The sequence below is a fragment of the Puma concolor genome, chromosome C2 (genome assembly GCF_028749965.1).
Source record: "Puma concolor isolate L17-30 chromosome C2, mPumCon1.1.hap2, whole genome shotgun sequence".
NCBI classification, from domain to species: domain Eukaryota; kingdom Metazoa; phylum Chordata; class Mammalia; order Carnivora; family Felidae; genus Puma; species Puma concolor.
In genome coordinates this window covers 32,731,846-32,745,639 of record NC_141675.1, presented here as the reverse complement: position 1 = coordinate 32,745,639, position 13,794 = coordinate 32,731,846, and the positions used below count along the sequence as shown (strand labels likewise).

Sequence of the window (13,794 nt, the reverse complement as noted above, 5' to 3'; positions counted from 1 at the left end):
AAAAGAACCCAAGAATCAGCTTGAGTGAGATTTGAATGGCCAAATCTCTGACCATTTATTTTAGCATTGAAATCAATAATGACAGTCTGTTATAACCCATTGAATAAAACAGAAATCTACAAATCATGCTGGTGTAAATAAGTGAATTAATAAATAAATAAAAAGGAAGAAGAGAAAACTCTTCCTTATATAATAAAATATCAACTAATGAATAAAAAATAAATGTTGGAGGGGTACCTGGGTGGCTCAGCCAGTTAAGCAACTGACTCTCGATTTCAGCTCAGGTCTTGATCTCAGGGTAGTGAGTTCAAGCCCTGCATTGGGCTCCACACTGGGCATGAAGCCTACTTAAAAATAAATAAATAAATAAAAATAAAAATTGCAAGTACTGTTTCTACAGAATGCATAGGGCTTTTGCACCATCATACAGTAGAAAAATTATAAGTCAAATCATTTTTCAACGTTTATTTATTTTTGGGACAGAGAGAGACAGAGCATGAATGGGGGAGGGGCAGAGAGAGAGGGAGACACAGAATCGGAAACAGGCTCCAGGCTCTGAGCCATCAGCCCAGAGCCCGACGCGGGGCTTGAACTCACGGACCGCGAGATCGTGACCTGGCTGAAGTCGGACGCTTAACCGACTGCACCACCCAGGCGCCCCAGTCAAATCATTTTTAAGTCAGGGACCATCTGTATATCCTCTACTGCATCTCCAGTGGACAGACAGCATTGACGCTGTTTGAACACCTACAATGACAGGAAGCTCACTCCTTCCCAAGGCAGCCACCTGGGAGTCATACTGATCGCTAGAAAATTATTTTTTTAACATTGTGTTAGAATCTTTCTCCATATAATTTCCAGAGGCTGTTCCTATGTATTTCCTCTGGGGTCACTGATCAATTCCATCTTCCACATGACAACATTTCAATATCAGGAACTATTTCCTGCCTTCTGCCTTCCCTATTGCAAGTCCCCCATTATGAGTTTTCTCCAAACTGAAAACCTCTTTTTTTTTTCAATTATTTCATGTGTAACCATGGTTTTCAGTCCTCTCACCATCTTAACCACTCTTCTCTGAACATACACCAGGTTTTTATAATCTCTCCTATTCAGGAGACTCTGTTTCTATGGGGGCAGCCTGAGATCACACCAGGTATTCTGGCAGCCTCATGCATTCATATTTATTCCTTCATTCAGTCAATATTTACTGAGTGCCGGGGCGCCTGGGTGGCACAGTCGGTTAAGCGTCCGACTTCAGCCAGGTCACGATCTCGCGGTCCGTGAGTTCGAGCCCCGCGTCGGGCTCTGGGCTGATGGCTCAGAGCCTGGAGCCTGTTTCTGATTCTGTGTCTCCCTCTCTCTCTGCCCCTCCCCTGTTCATGCTCTGTCTCTCTCTGTCCCAAAAATAAATAAACGTTGAAAAAAAAAAATTTAAAAAAAAAAAAAAATATTTACTGAGTGCCTATGACGTGGAAGGCACTAGTCTGAGACATTATGAGAGATAAGATTAGGAAGACATAAGCTTTCTCTTAAAAATGCACGTTAGTTTGGGAGAAACAATATATAGTTACAAATGCCACAAAACAGACATGGAAACTTCTATATACAGTAAAAGGAAGGAACATCAGAGTTAGACCAGAGTCTAACATCAGAGTACTAAAGGACAACGCTAAAGTCATGACAGTGCCACACTAGGCCTATTTTGTTTTGGGACAGTAAGAGAATTGATAAAAAGCAGAAGGTTGGGGTTTAAGCTACATTAAAAGAGAAAATTCCAAATTAAGAGAATTATCATACAGATCCGGAAGACACAAAGAGTTTATATAGTCCATTTTGCCATTGAAAACTCTGACAAAAGAATCAAAAATCAATTGTCCAGAGTGATTTACATGCAGCTCTATAAAGGCAAAATAAACAAATAAACTAGACTACTACAGGCTTATACCAAGTGCTTTACATGTAATGTTTTACTTAATCCCATAAGAACCCTAACAAGGTAGGCACTAATATTATTTGCTCTTAAAAAAAAAAAAAATTAAGTGAACCTCAGCCAGGTACAGTGACTTGCCCAAGCTTCCAAAGGTGCTAAACATGACAGCCAGGCCTCACATCCAAACCCTCAGCTTCCAGCCCAACTTGAGGCCATCAACCCCACAAAGCAATCTCTGGCAAATCTCTAAACACAACCTCACAATGCTCCTGGTGAGTTAATTGGAGAAGCCTCTCAGTAACCAATTGTTCCTCCCTGTGTTTAAGAACACTTTAGGTGCACCTGGGTAGCTCAGTCAGTTAGGTGTCCGACTTCGGCTCAGGTCATGATCTCACGGTTTGTGGGTTCGTGCCCCATGTCGGGCTCTGTGCTGCCAGCTCAGAGTCTGGAGCCTGCTTTGGATTCTGTCTCCTTCTCTCTTTGTCCCTCCCCTGCTTGCGCGTTCTCTCTCTCAAAAATTAATAAACATTAAAAAAATTAAAAAAAAAACAACACTTTCTACTGGGGGCACCTGGGCAGCTCAGTTGGTTGAGTATCCAATTCTTGGTTTGGGCTCAGGTCCATGGTCCCATAGTCATGGGATCAAACTCCGTGTTGGGCTCCATGCTCAGCATGGACCCTGCTTGGGATTCCCCCTCTCTCTCTCCCCTCTGCCCCTCTCCCTTGCTCATACTCTCTCTCTCTCTCAAAAAAAAAAAAAAATTAAAAAGAAAACACACTTTCTACAGGACTCTGTTAGAGTCCTTGCCGTATGGTATTGCTGTGAGTTGCATATGTAACTTATGAATTATATAATCACCAATAAAGTGTTACTGTTCCAAGAACTCAACAAATGTTGGGAGTCCTCTGACATAGCTGGCCTGCTTTGCAGAAAGTCACCCTCTTAACAGAGACTTCTAATACTGGATCTGATTAGTTGTGGTGCTGAGCTTTGGTAATCATACTCCTGCAACCTGACTCTATCTTCTATCTCCTAACCCTAATTTAAGGGAATCCAAGAAGTAATGTGAGTATCTGGCTTTGGTTCACCACCACCCTCAGAAGCCTTACCATTGGGATTCTCACTCCCATTTAGAACAATGGCTCAGCTAGAGTTACACAGAGACCAGGGCAAAATAAATGGGAAATTACCTAATATTTCTTCATTGCTTCGTCAAGTTCTTAAAGTTAAAGTCAAAGTTCAGTAAACCTGCTAATACTTTGGGATCTTAGATAAAAGTAAAGAGATACAAACCAAGTGATTTTGATATAGTCAGAAAATGATTAAATGAACTTTAGTAAAGATGACAGGTATATGAATTAAGTTCCTATATAATTTTAACTATGAAATAGTGTTAAGTGCCCATTGATCACATACAATTCTATTACAGCAATGACTGTAAGAGAAACCAGAATTAATAAACAATCTAACATGTGTAATGGTATATAAGCCAAAAATTTTAAATTATATATGTATATTAAAATTTAGGGGCGCCTGGGTGGCGCAGTCGGTTAAGCGTCCGACTTCAGCCAGGTCACGATCTCACGGTCCGTGAGTTCGAGCCCCGCGTCGGGCTCTGGGCTGATGGCTCAGAGCCTGGAGCCTGTTTCCGATTCTGTGTCTCCCTCTCTCTCTGCCCCTCCTCCGTTCATGCTCTGTCTCTCTCTGTCCCAAAAATAAATTAAAAAACGTTGAAAAAAAATAAAATAAAATTTATAGGGCAAAATAAACTTTTGGTCCTCAGAAGAAAAAAAATAAAACTGTGACCTCAACTTATCTCTGACATTTCCTACCAAATAGAAGGCTATTTCCTGTGTCTAGACTAGAAGGTAGATGGATGAAAAGTAAGAAAGGAGATACTAGAGTGATCATCATTTTCCTTTCCATACCTAAGCCAGGAGCCAGCAGACAGTGACTGTTGATGTAACACTTTAGTTACTTGGAGAATTATTACTAAGGGCAGGATGGAAAAAAAAAATATGTGTGGTGATAATAAGGGTACTTTGCCTGATTTTACAATCAAAATAATGCAGGAGAAACATGAAATAAGAAGGAAGATATAGTAGTGGCCCATAACATCCTGGAACTATGATTTATCAGAGTGTTTAAGAAATACCATCCATAGTGCAAGGTGGCCTCAGCAAGGAAGATGAAACAAGACTCTCACTGCCAATGAAGTGCTTAAAAGCATTCAGGGGCACCTGTGTGGTTCAGTCAGTTCAGCGTCCAACTCTTGATTTCCTTTGGCTTGGGTTATGATCTCACAGTTTCATGGGTTTGAGCCTGGAGCCTGTTTGGGATTCTCCTTCTTTATCTGCCTCTCCCCTGCTCGGGCTCTCTCTGTCTCTCTCAAAATAAATGAATGAATGAATGAATGAATGAATGAATAAATAAATAAATAAATAAATAAATAAATAAATAAATAAAATAAACATGAAAAGGGGTGCCTGGGTGGCTCAGTCAGTTAAGTATCAAACTTCAGCTCAGGTCATGATCTCATAGCTCCTGAGTTTGAGCCCTAAGTCAGGCTCTGGGCCGACAGCTCAGACCCTGGAGCCTGCTTTGGATTCTGTGTCTCCCTCTCTCTCTGCCCCTCCCCCACTCACACTCTGTCTCTCAAAAAATAAATAAAAACATTAAAAAACTTTTAATAAAAAATTAAAAATGTATTATAAAAAAATAAGCTTAAAAAAAGTGTTCAGAATAAAAGGGTTGGTTAGTTAGAGTAGGATTAATGACATCATCTTTTCCTCACCAACAAATTCCAATGCCAAACTGGAAAATTATATTTCTACTCAGGTCACCAGGAGGCAAAGACTCTTCAAGCATCTAATAATCGGGGGTGGGAGGTGTGTCTAATCCTCATGATAACCACAAACTGTCAGATTGCTAGATAGGTCAACAACTGCTGAGATTAGCTAGGTCTGAAGCATGGGATAGCAAAGCTATCCAAGTTAAAAGGTACTGGAGAACTCAGCTATTCACACCTGAATTAAAATATTGTGAACCTTACAAAAACTCCAATCAAACTTAAATTTAATAATTGAATTATTTACATCTTTACATTTTCTCATTAATTTTGTGTCTTTGAAAAGACTCTAATTTATATAAAAATATGGAAAAAGGTATGATTAATCAATCTCCCTGACAGTCTCCCAAATACTATTTTCTCTTGTGACTAAATTCACTAACTCCCATTTCTATTAGGTAAAGCAAAAATGTTAACCATATTAGTTAAATGAAACCAGTGTGTGACCATTGCCCCTCTTCAGGTCGTTTGGCCCCTCTACTTACAACTACCCACCTCTTGGCTGGAGCCAATTGATAGATCTACCAACACAAATAAACAAAACTTAATAAATCCTATTTAGAAACAGAATTGGTGATATCTAAATATAATATGGTTCTAAGTTCTACTCCTTTGAAAATTTAATTGTGCTCTTTCCCTCACCAGAGAATATTTTTATAATCTTGGGTTGGGGAACTAGAATAGTGTTCTCAGTGTAACACCAAGGTGAAAAATCACAAAGAAAAAATGGACTGGTTTGACTCCATGAAAATTTAAATCATCTATGAAAAAAAAAACCATAAAAAAATTTAAATGACTAATTAAAAACAACAATAGCAACAAAGGGTTAACATCTTTCATACAAGATGGGCTCTTAAAAACTCAAAAAAATTGCACAAAGCCCATGAATAGGCAATTCACACAAAAAAATACACATAACCAATAGACATATGGAAAGATGCATATATGCACATTTCTATAAAAGAAAAACAAGAATTTAAAAAACAGTGAGATACCTGTTTTGCCTCTTAGGTGAGGAAAATAGGAAAAGCTGATTATCTCTGGCGTGAATGAAGAATCTAGAACATCATGCACTATTTTTTGCAGGGCAAATTGTTATAAGAATTTTGGAGAATAGACAATATGCACCAAAATGTTAATTTTGCACCAAAAGTATTAATTCTCTAGCCTATAAATTTCATTTAAGAATTTATCCTAAGGAAGGAATATCATTACACAGATGTATATTAAAAGAATATTCAATATGGCATTGTTTATATTATGCAAAAGTTGTAAATAATCTGAACTTAAATAGGATGTTGATTAATTCAATACTTACATGTATCAGATAAGAACATATCTATAGCTGTGTGGAAAAAATACCAGAAAAATAGATACAGTATGATTCTATTTATGATACACCAAATTTAACATGCACATTTTTTCACATTCGTAAAATTAAAATGCATCTTACAATTGACAGCATCTTGGGGCGCCTGAGTGGTTCAGTGGCTTAAGCATCTGACTTCGCCTAGGTCATGATCTCCCGGTTCATGAGTTCAAGCCCTGCATCAGGCTCTGTATCGACAGCACAGAGCCTGAAGCATGCTTTGGATTCTGTGTCTCCCTCTCTCTCTGCCCCTCCCCCACCATGCTCTGTCTCTCTCTCTCTTTCTCAGACAAATAAACATTAGGGCACCTGGGTGGCTCAGTTGGTTAGGTGTCCAACTTCGGCTCAGGTCTGATCTCACAGCTCGTGAGTTCGAGCCCCGCGTCAGGCTCTGTGCTGACAGCTCAAAGCCTGGATCCTGCTTCGGATTCTGTGTCTCCCTCTCTTTGTCCCTCCCCTGCTCAAACTCTGTCTCTCTCTCTCAAAAATAAATAAACATTCAAAATAACTGTAATTAAAAAAAAACAATTGACAACATCTTACATTCAATGAAATGTATCATTATTTATAAATTTAATAATCTGGAAGTCTTTATTCCAAACCAATATGCATAGTTACCTGTGGAGAATGTCTTACTAGAGGGTTTTATTTTCTATTCTGATGTTGATCTCATTTTTTATAATCAGCTACATCTTAGGATTTATTCCATAATAACAATAAAATTATTCCCATTTTGCTGTTCTAAAAGGTTTTTAAATCCCAGGAAAAAAATAATACAGAATAGCTCATCAATGCTCCAATAACCAATCTTTTGTTTTTTGGAAAAAGTTATTTTGATCCATGACAGATACCAAAAAATAGTATTTTTTTTTAATTTTTTAAGGTATTTGACCAAACTTATGTGTGCACATTCTTATGAATTTCAATGACATCAATTCTTAATTTGGCTAAAAAGTAGACTTTGTCATATTTTCCTTCTTATACAAATAACAAAATACAAAAAGAATAGCTCCTTTTTAAAAAGATTGCATACTAACAGTTTAAAAATACTACAGGGGTGCCTGGGGGGTTCAGTCAGTTAAGCATCAGACTTTGGGTCAGGTCATGATCTCATGGTTTGTGAGTTCTGTGCTGACAGCTCAGAGCCTGCAGTCTGCTTTGGATTCTGTGTCTCTCTCCTCCTCACCCACTAGTGCTCTATCTTTGTCTGTCTCTCAAAAATAAATAAACATTTATTTATTTATTTATTTATTTTTATTTTAATGTTTATTCTTGAGAGAGAGAGAAAGAGACAGAGACAGCATAAGCAGGGGAGGGACAGAGAGAGAGGGACACACAGAGTCCGAAGCAGGCTCCAGTTTCTGAGCTGTTAGCACAGAGCCTGACGCGGGGCTCGAACTCACAAGCTGTGAGATCATGACCTGAGCCGAAGTTGGACACTTAACCAACTGAGCCACCCAGGCGCCCCCTAAAAAATAAATAAACATTAAAAAAAAAATGTTTTTAAATACTACAGACTAGGGGCAGAAGCGTCTGACTCTTGATTTCATTCAGCTCAGGTCATGATCCCAGGGTTGTGGGATTCTCTCTCATAGGGCCCCTGGGTGGCTCAGCTGGTTAAGCGTCTGTTGATTTCGGCTTAGGTCATGATTTCATGGTTCATTAGTATGAGCCCCAAATTGGACTCTGCACTGACAGCCTGTTTGGGATTCTCTCTCTCCCTCTATCTGCAACCCTGCCCCTCTCAAAATAAATAAACTTAAAAAAAAAAGAAAAGATTCTCTCTCTCTCTTCCCCCTTTGGCCCTCTCCCTGGCTTGCTCTCTCGGTCTCTCTCTCTCTCAAATAGTAATAATAATAATAATCATCATCATACAGACTAAAAAGCATTTTAAGGAATAATCATACAGACTAAAAAGCATTTTAAGGAAAAACACTTTCATTAAGTATCTAGAAATTAAATACATCATGTTAAAGAGCTCAAACTGAGTGATATGTTACCTCTTATAGAGGACATGTGCATATGTGAGTTAAAAATAAAGAACTACTTTTTTTTTTAATTTTTTTCTTTTTTTTTTTTTTAGCGTTTATTTATTTTTGAGACAGAAAGACAAAGCATGAATGGGGGAGGGCCAGAGAGAGGGAGACACAGAATCTGAAACAGGCTCCAGGCTCTGAGCTGTCAGCACAGAGCCCGACGCGGGGCTCGAACTCATGGACCGCGAGATTGTGACCTGGGCCGAAGTCGGCCGCTTAACCGACTGAGCCACCCAGGCACCCCAGAACTACTTCTTACAAAGCAATCGTCAATAGAATTTTACATTTAGCAATGAATTTACTAAAAAGGAAGTATAACCTAGAGTCTAAAATATAATCTTTTATAAAACCATAAAATATGGCAGATTATCTTTTAATACAGAAAAGTGAAATACTGATATAAATGCCAGAAATTAAAAGAAAATAATATATATATAGTGTATATATAGTGTATATATATATATGACTACATAAAAATTAAAATTTTCTATGGCAGCTTAAATACCATAAACAAAGTTTAAAAATAAAAAATCAAGAAAAAATTGCAACATATGTAACAAAGTCCTCAGTACACAAAGAGCTCCTACAAACAAGAAAAAATACAAGCACACCAATAGAAAAATAAGGCTGGAAACTCACAGAAGAAACAATAAGCATGACCTATACAAACATATGGAAAATATGTTCTTTTTGGCTTATCCAATTGGAAAATACTTTTAAAAGATTGATAAAACCTAATAACCTAATTTTGGTGATAGTGTGAGGATACCAACATTCTAATTCAGTATTTATAGTGATATACACTAATACACACTTTCTGTAGCACAATCTGGAAATAGTGTTCTTCCAATACATATTTCATGAATACTTATATATCTAGCATTGTTGTAGATGCTGAGAACATGATAAAGAATGAAACAGACAAAAGAGGAGACAGGAAATTACTGAACAAATAAATGAACAAATCAATGTGTTTAAAATGTACCTACCCATTGAACTGACAATTTCACTTCTAGGAATTTGTTCTAAGAGTAGAACAAAACAAGTGCACAAATGTTTGACCAAATATGTCATTTGCAGAGGTGCCTGAGTAGCTCAGTCAGTTAAGCATCTGACTCTTGATTTTGGCTCGGGTCATGATCTCATCATAGTCCAGCCCAGTGGGTGTCAGGCTCTGTGCTGGGCCTGGTGCCTGCCTAAGATTCTTTCTTTCCCTCTCCCTGTACTTCTCCCCGCTTGTGCTTTCTCTCTCTAAAAAAAGAAAGAAAAGAAAGAAAGAAAGAAAGAAAGAAAGAAAGAAAGAAAGAAAGAAAGAAAGAAAGAAGTAAAAACAAATATGTTATTTGCAGAGCTGTCTGTAATAGCAGAAAACTGGAAATACATAAATATTCATAATTATGGCATTGTTTAAATCAATAAATTATGTTCTATCCACATAGTGCAATATTATGCAACCCTTAAGAATGATGACCTAGTTTTTATATGTATTGTTTTGAAAGATATTGGTGATAAATTTTATAATGCAAATGCAACCAACAGAAGATTGATCTATTTAAAATGCATGTATGTTCACCTAAAAGAAAATCTGTTTACAATGGTTTTCTGTGGTTTCTCTGGTTTTATGCATTCCTCTACTACCTAAATACCTTACAATAAGCATACATTTTATGAGAGAAAAATCATAGATATTGATGTTTTAAAAAATACATTATATAATCTTTATTGAGTCCACAAAGTATATACCACCAGTATATTTGAAATTGTCAGCATTATGACACATCTTAGTCATATTTTCTTCAGATTACAGCTTTCCGTAAGATGTTATCTAGCTATTGTTCTCTATTAAATTTTTCATTAATTCTTTTTTTAAACTTCCCTTAAGAACATTTTTTGTATATCAACTTTACATCTTTTTAGACTATCTTTGTTTCAAATTAAAATATGCATAAACACTTAATTGCTCAGCATAATACCAAACACTTTAATCCACAGGCTCTGTACTTTGGAACAGATGATTATGAAAATGGTTCTGCAGAGTTGAGAAACACCAGAGGTGTCAGAAAATAAAGATGGATTACGAAAAAGCTCTGGAAAAAAAGTGTAACTTGCAGCGTGCGATGGCATTGAAAACAGTAAGTGTATTTACATGTGCATTGTATTTGCGTGCATATACACATACTTGAATCCTACAGATGCATACGTGAGAGTTCATGTTTAAGGTCGCCGTGAGTACTTGCATGTAAGTAATCAAACCTGTTACACAAATGCTTTATCTGCATCCACAAAAGGGAGCTACATTTGCCTTCACCTTATCTTCAGGAAACCAGCATTTAAGCCATCTACAAAGGGATTCAGTGTCGGCCAGGCTCCACTCTGGCACCTGCTTTGGAGATGGGCTATTTTTGGCAAAGGTGCAAAGTACAAGGGTACAGGAAGCCCTAGCCCGAGAAGTGAGCCAACGAAGGCGCTTGAGGCACTTACTTCAGCACCAAGGACACGGGCAACGCCAATCAAAGTCCTTTAAGGCAGAATTGCCAGCGGAAACCGCCTCTCTCCAGTCGCCCCCAGCCCACTCCGCCCAGTGCGTCACTATCTCCGGACCCTCAATCGTCACCCGGAGGCAGTCTTTCCGTCTCGCTCTTCGCCAAACCCCGCGAAAGCCTGGATGGAGATGCAGGGCCCCACTCGCCCCAACACGAGTCTCCTTCCGGCTGGACCGCGCGACCCTTCCATCCTCTTCCTCCTCTCAAAAGAGGCCAAACGGGCGCAGTGTGGAAATTCTTCAGCGCCCAGAGGCCGGTCAGGGAGGGTTCGTGGTTCCCTCCCCGGAGCTGAGGAAGCTGAATGGACTTGCCCCGCTCCTCTAGCCAGCACACCTGGCCATAGCCCGCCCTTCCTCCAACTATTCCTTGCCTTCGCCTTTCGTTGTGGAAAAATTTCTACAAGCCATCTATTCTCCACGAAAATTTCAACCCATATGGACTGGCATTCCAGAATCACACACATAAGAGAAGAAAGAAAACTACCAATTCTTGGCTGTTTCTAAAACCATTCAGCATTTTTTAAAGTTTGGGTTTGAAACTGACCTCATGACGCCACAGGGACTCACTTGGGTGGGCTCCTCGGCCAGAGGAAAGCAACTACCCTAGCCTTTATCAAGGGGGTTGGGGAAGGGCCCAATAGGTGCGACGGTGGCAGAACACGGGGGGCTCAGGGGCCCTAGCTGACGCTGACCCCGGCTGACCCGGTGTCCCGGTTCTCCAGGAGAGCAGTGAGGGGACCGCGGCCTTTCTGACGTCCAACAGAGCCCCATACGAAGGTTGTGAAGGAGGGCGGGGTGCCTCGCCCTGGGCCCCGCCCAACCCCAAAAGAGGGGCTCTGCCCCCTAGGTACCATGGCTAAAAGTGGGTGTATGGGGTTCGGGGTCGGCTCTCACTCCTTTCGGGTGGGGCGTCCTGGCAGGCAGCGTCAAGGTGCAAATCTGCCGCTGCCGCCTGGCTCCGGGCCCGGTTACCTTCGTTTCACTGCGAAGAAGGGGCGCGCGGCGCTCCGGCCCGGGATGCCCGCTACCGCGCGCCTAGTCCAGCCTCTAGGACGGCTGTGTCCGCCGCGCGCTTCGCCAGGAAAAAACGTGGCCAGGGCCGCTGAGGCCGCCAGGCGGGGCGTGGAGAGGGGCGCCGCGGTGCGGACACTGCGCCTGCGCTCTCTGCTGCCCACTCCCCCGCCCCCAACGCGGCCAGGGCCCGAGCTGAAGACCGCCGGGACGCCCAGGATTTGTGCCTGAGCTGCGCGACTTCCCCTACCCGCGCGATGGGAGGGTCCAAGGCGCCGGGAAACTGCCTGCCCCGGACCCCTTTAGCCCACGCCCTTGGAGACGGCAGGATTGAAGCAATCGCTCGTCAGCTGGGATGACGTGGTCTTCTGGAAGGGGGCAGGGAGGCAGCCTCGGTCCATTTCCACCCATCTGTTTGTGTTTAAAAGTAGCTAGTCGATGCCTCGGTATTTAAAAATATGTCTAGCATCGGTAAATCGTGGTCGGGAAAGGGCTTTGGGCATCCCTGAGTCCACCTGGCATTCTACCGATGAGATCTCTGACATAAGGGTCTTGACACTGCTGAGCTGGTTCCTGGACTCACGTTTATACACCCCATCCCGTGCGAAATGAATATAGTCTCTTGGAAACAGACCTAGTCATAAAAGCAATGGTCTAGATGGGTCAAGAGGACAGGCAGGAAGGCCGTTACTACCCTAGGCCAGGCAACAAAGAATGTGGACTGAACCAAGGTGCTAGCTGTGGGAAAAGACAGAACGTGACTGCTGGTTTTTCTTCTGTCTCCCCAGATCCACTCTCCATCCTGCTCTGTGACTCAGGGCTGACCTTTATGAACTACATCAGTTGTTGTTCAATAGCTTTCACTTGGTCTTGGCCAATGGGAGGCATCTGCGGGACATCACAGAGCAGGATAGTATTCAGGACAGCTCCCCATTTCCCCAGAGGGCCCTTCTGTTAGCAGTGGCTGTATTCTTTATCTGAAAGCCATTACTCCAATCCTGTGGCCCTCTCCTACAGTTCTCTCTGGATCTGGTTATCACTCACTGCCCCTGCCCCTTTAGGAATGGGGCTAGTAATAGCTCACAGAGGTTTCCTTTAACCTTTCCCACACCTTTAAAAGTCCCTTCCTTAGGGGCGTCTGGGTGGCTCAGTTGGTTAAGCGACCGATTTAGGCTCAGGTCATGATCTCGCAGTTTGTGAGTTTGAGTCCTGTGTCGGTCTCTGTGCTGACAGCTCAGAGGCTGGAGCCTACTTCAGACTCTGTTCTCCCCCTCTCTCTACCCCTCCCTTGCTCACGCTCTGTGTCTGTCTCTCAATAATAAATAAACGTTAAAAAAATTTTTTTAAAGTCTCTTCCTTAAATTCTCAACTACCCATGGGTGTGGCATGACATCTTTTTCTTACCATTCCAGGGCACTATAATTGATTTTATACTTCACTGTGGTTGGGAAGATTCATGAGAAAACAAAACAAAAACAAAAAAAATGTTAAAGAAAAATGTGTTTTTTTAAAGGTGAGATGTCTCCCGCAGCCATCTTGACAGTTTTTTGGGCTCCAGGCAGCCATCATGCTAGGTGGTCTCCCCAATGGGTCCCCCAGTGTGAGGGCACCAAAGACAATTTGACTAGACCCAAGAAAGGAATTCAGACCACTCGTAACCAATGTGTTCATGAAGAAGCTGGGGATCATCTGACTGTCCAGCATAATAGAACTTTTGGATGCCTCTTGATGTGAAGAGATAATCCAGATCTTTATGGAGCAAGTGCTGGTGCTCTCCCAACTGCAGCTGAGTTGCTTTTGAATGAGTCAATATTCTTAGGACACTTAAAAGAGTCCTGGATACAGTGTCTGAAAAATGTGTTTATGAAGGAGCTGCTGAGTGAGGCAATTGTCAATGAGAGTATCTGGCTGTTTCTGTAAAAACCCAAAGAATGCTCCCAAAGAGGGGAGAAATAAAAAGCAATAGAGTAACAGTCATTACATTGCCCCTAGCACTCCATATCAGGTTGGTTTAAATCCAGGGCCTGATCATTTCTCTGGCTTTTAAAAGCAATCAA

At 41.2% G+C, this 13,794-nt stretch overlaps 1 protein-coding gene across 3 annotated transcripts in view; it reads right to left on the bottom strand.

Annotated features, from left to right (window-relative positions):
- Positions 1-12,033, bottom strand: part of SLC35G2 (solute carrier family 35 member G2) — a 46,218-nt gene extending 34,185 nt beyond the window's left edge. Inside the window, exons 1-2 of one of the 3 annotated variants that reach the window (XM_086674350.1) lie at positions 11,699-12,033; positions 9,174-9,435 (exon numbers count right to left, since the gene is read on the bottom strand). The gene's annotated coding sequence lies outside the window, so the exon portion shown is untranslated. Of the gene's footprint in view, positions 1-9,173; positions 9,436-10,665; positions 11,616-11,698 lie in introns of those variants that run through there. The other 2 variants (XM_025913792.2, XM_086674351.1) reach the window with 2 other exon arrangements.
- Positions 12,034-13,794: the final 1,761 nt, after the last annotated feature.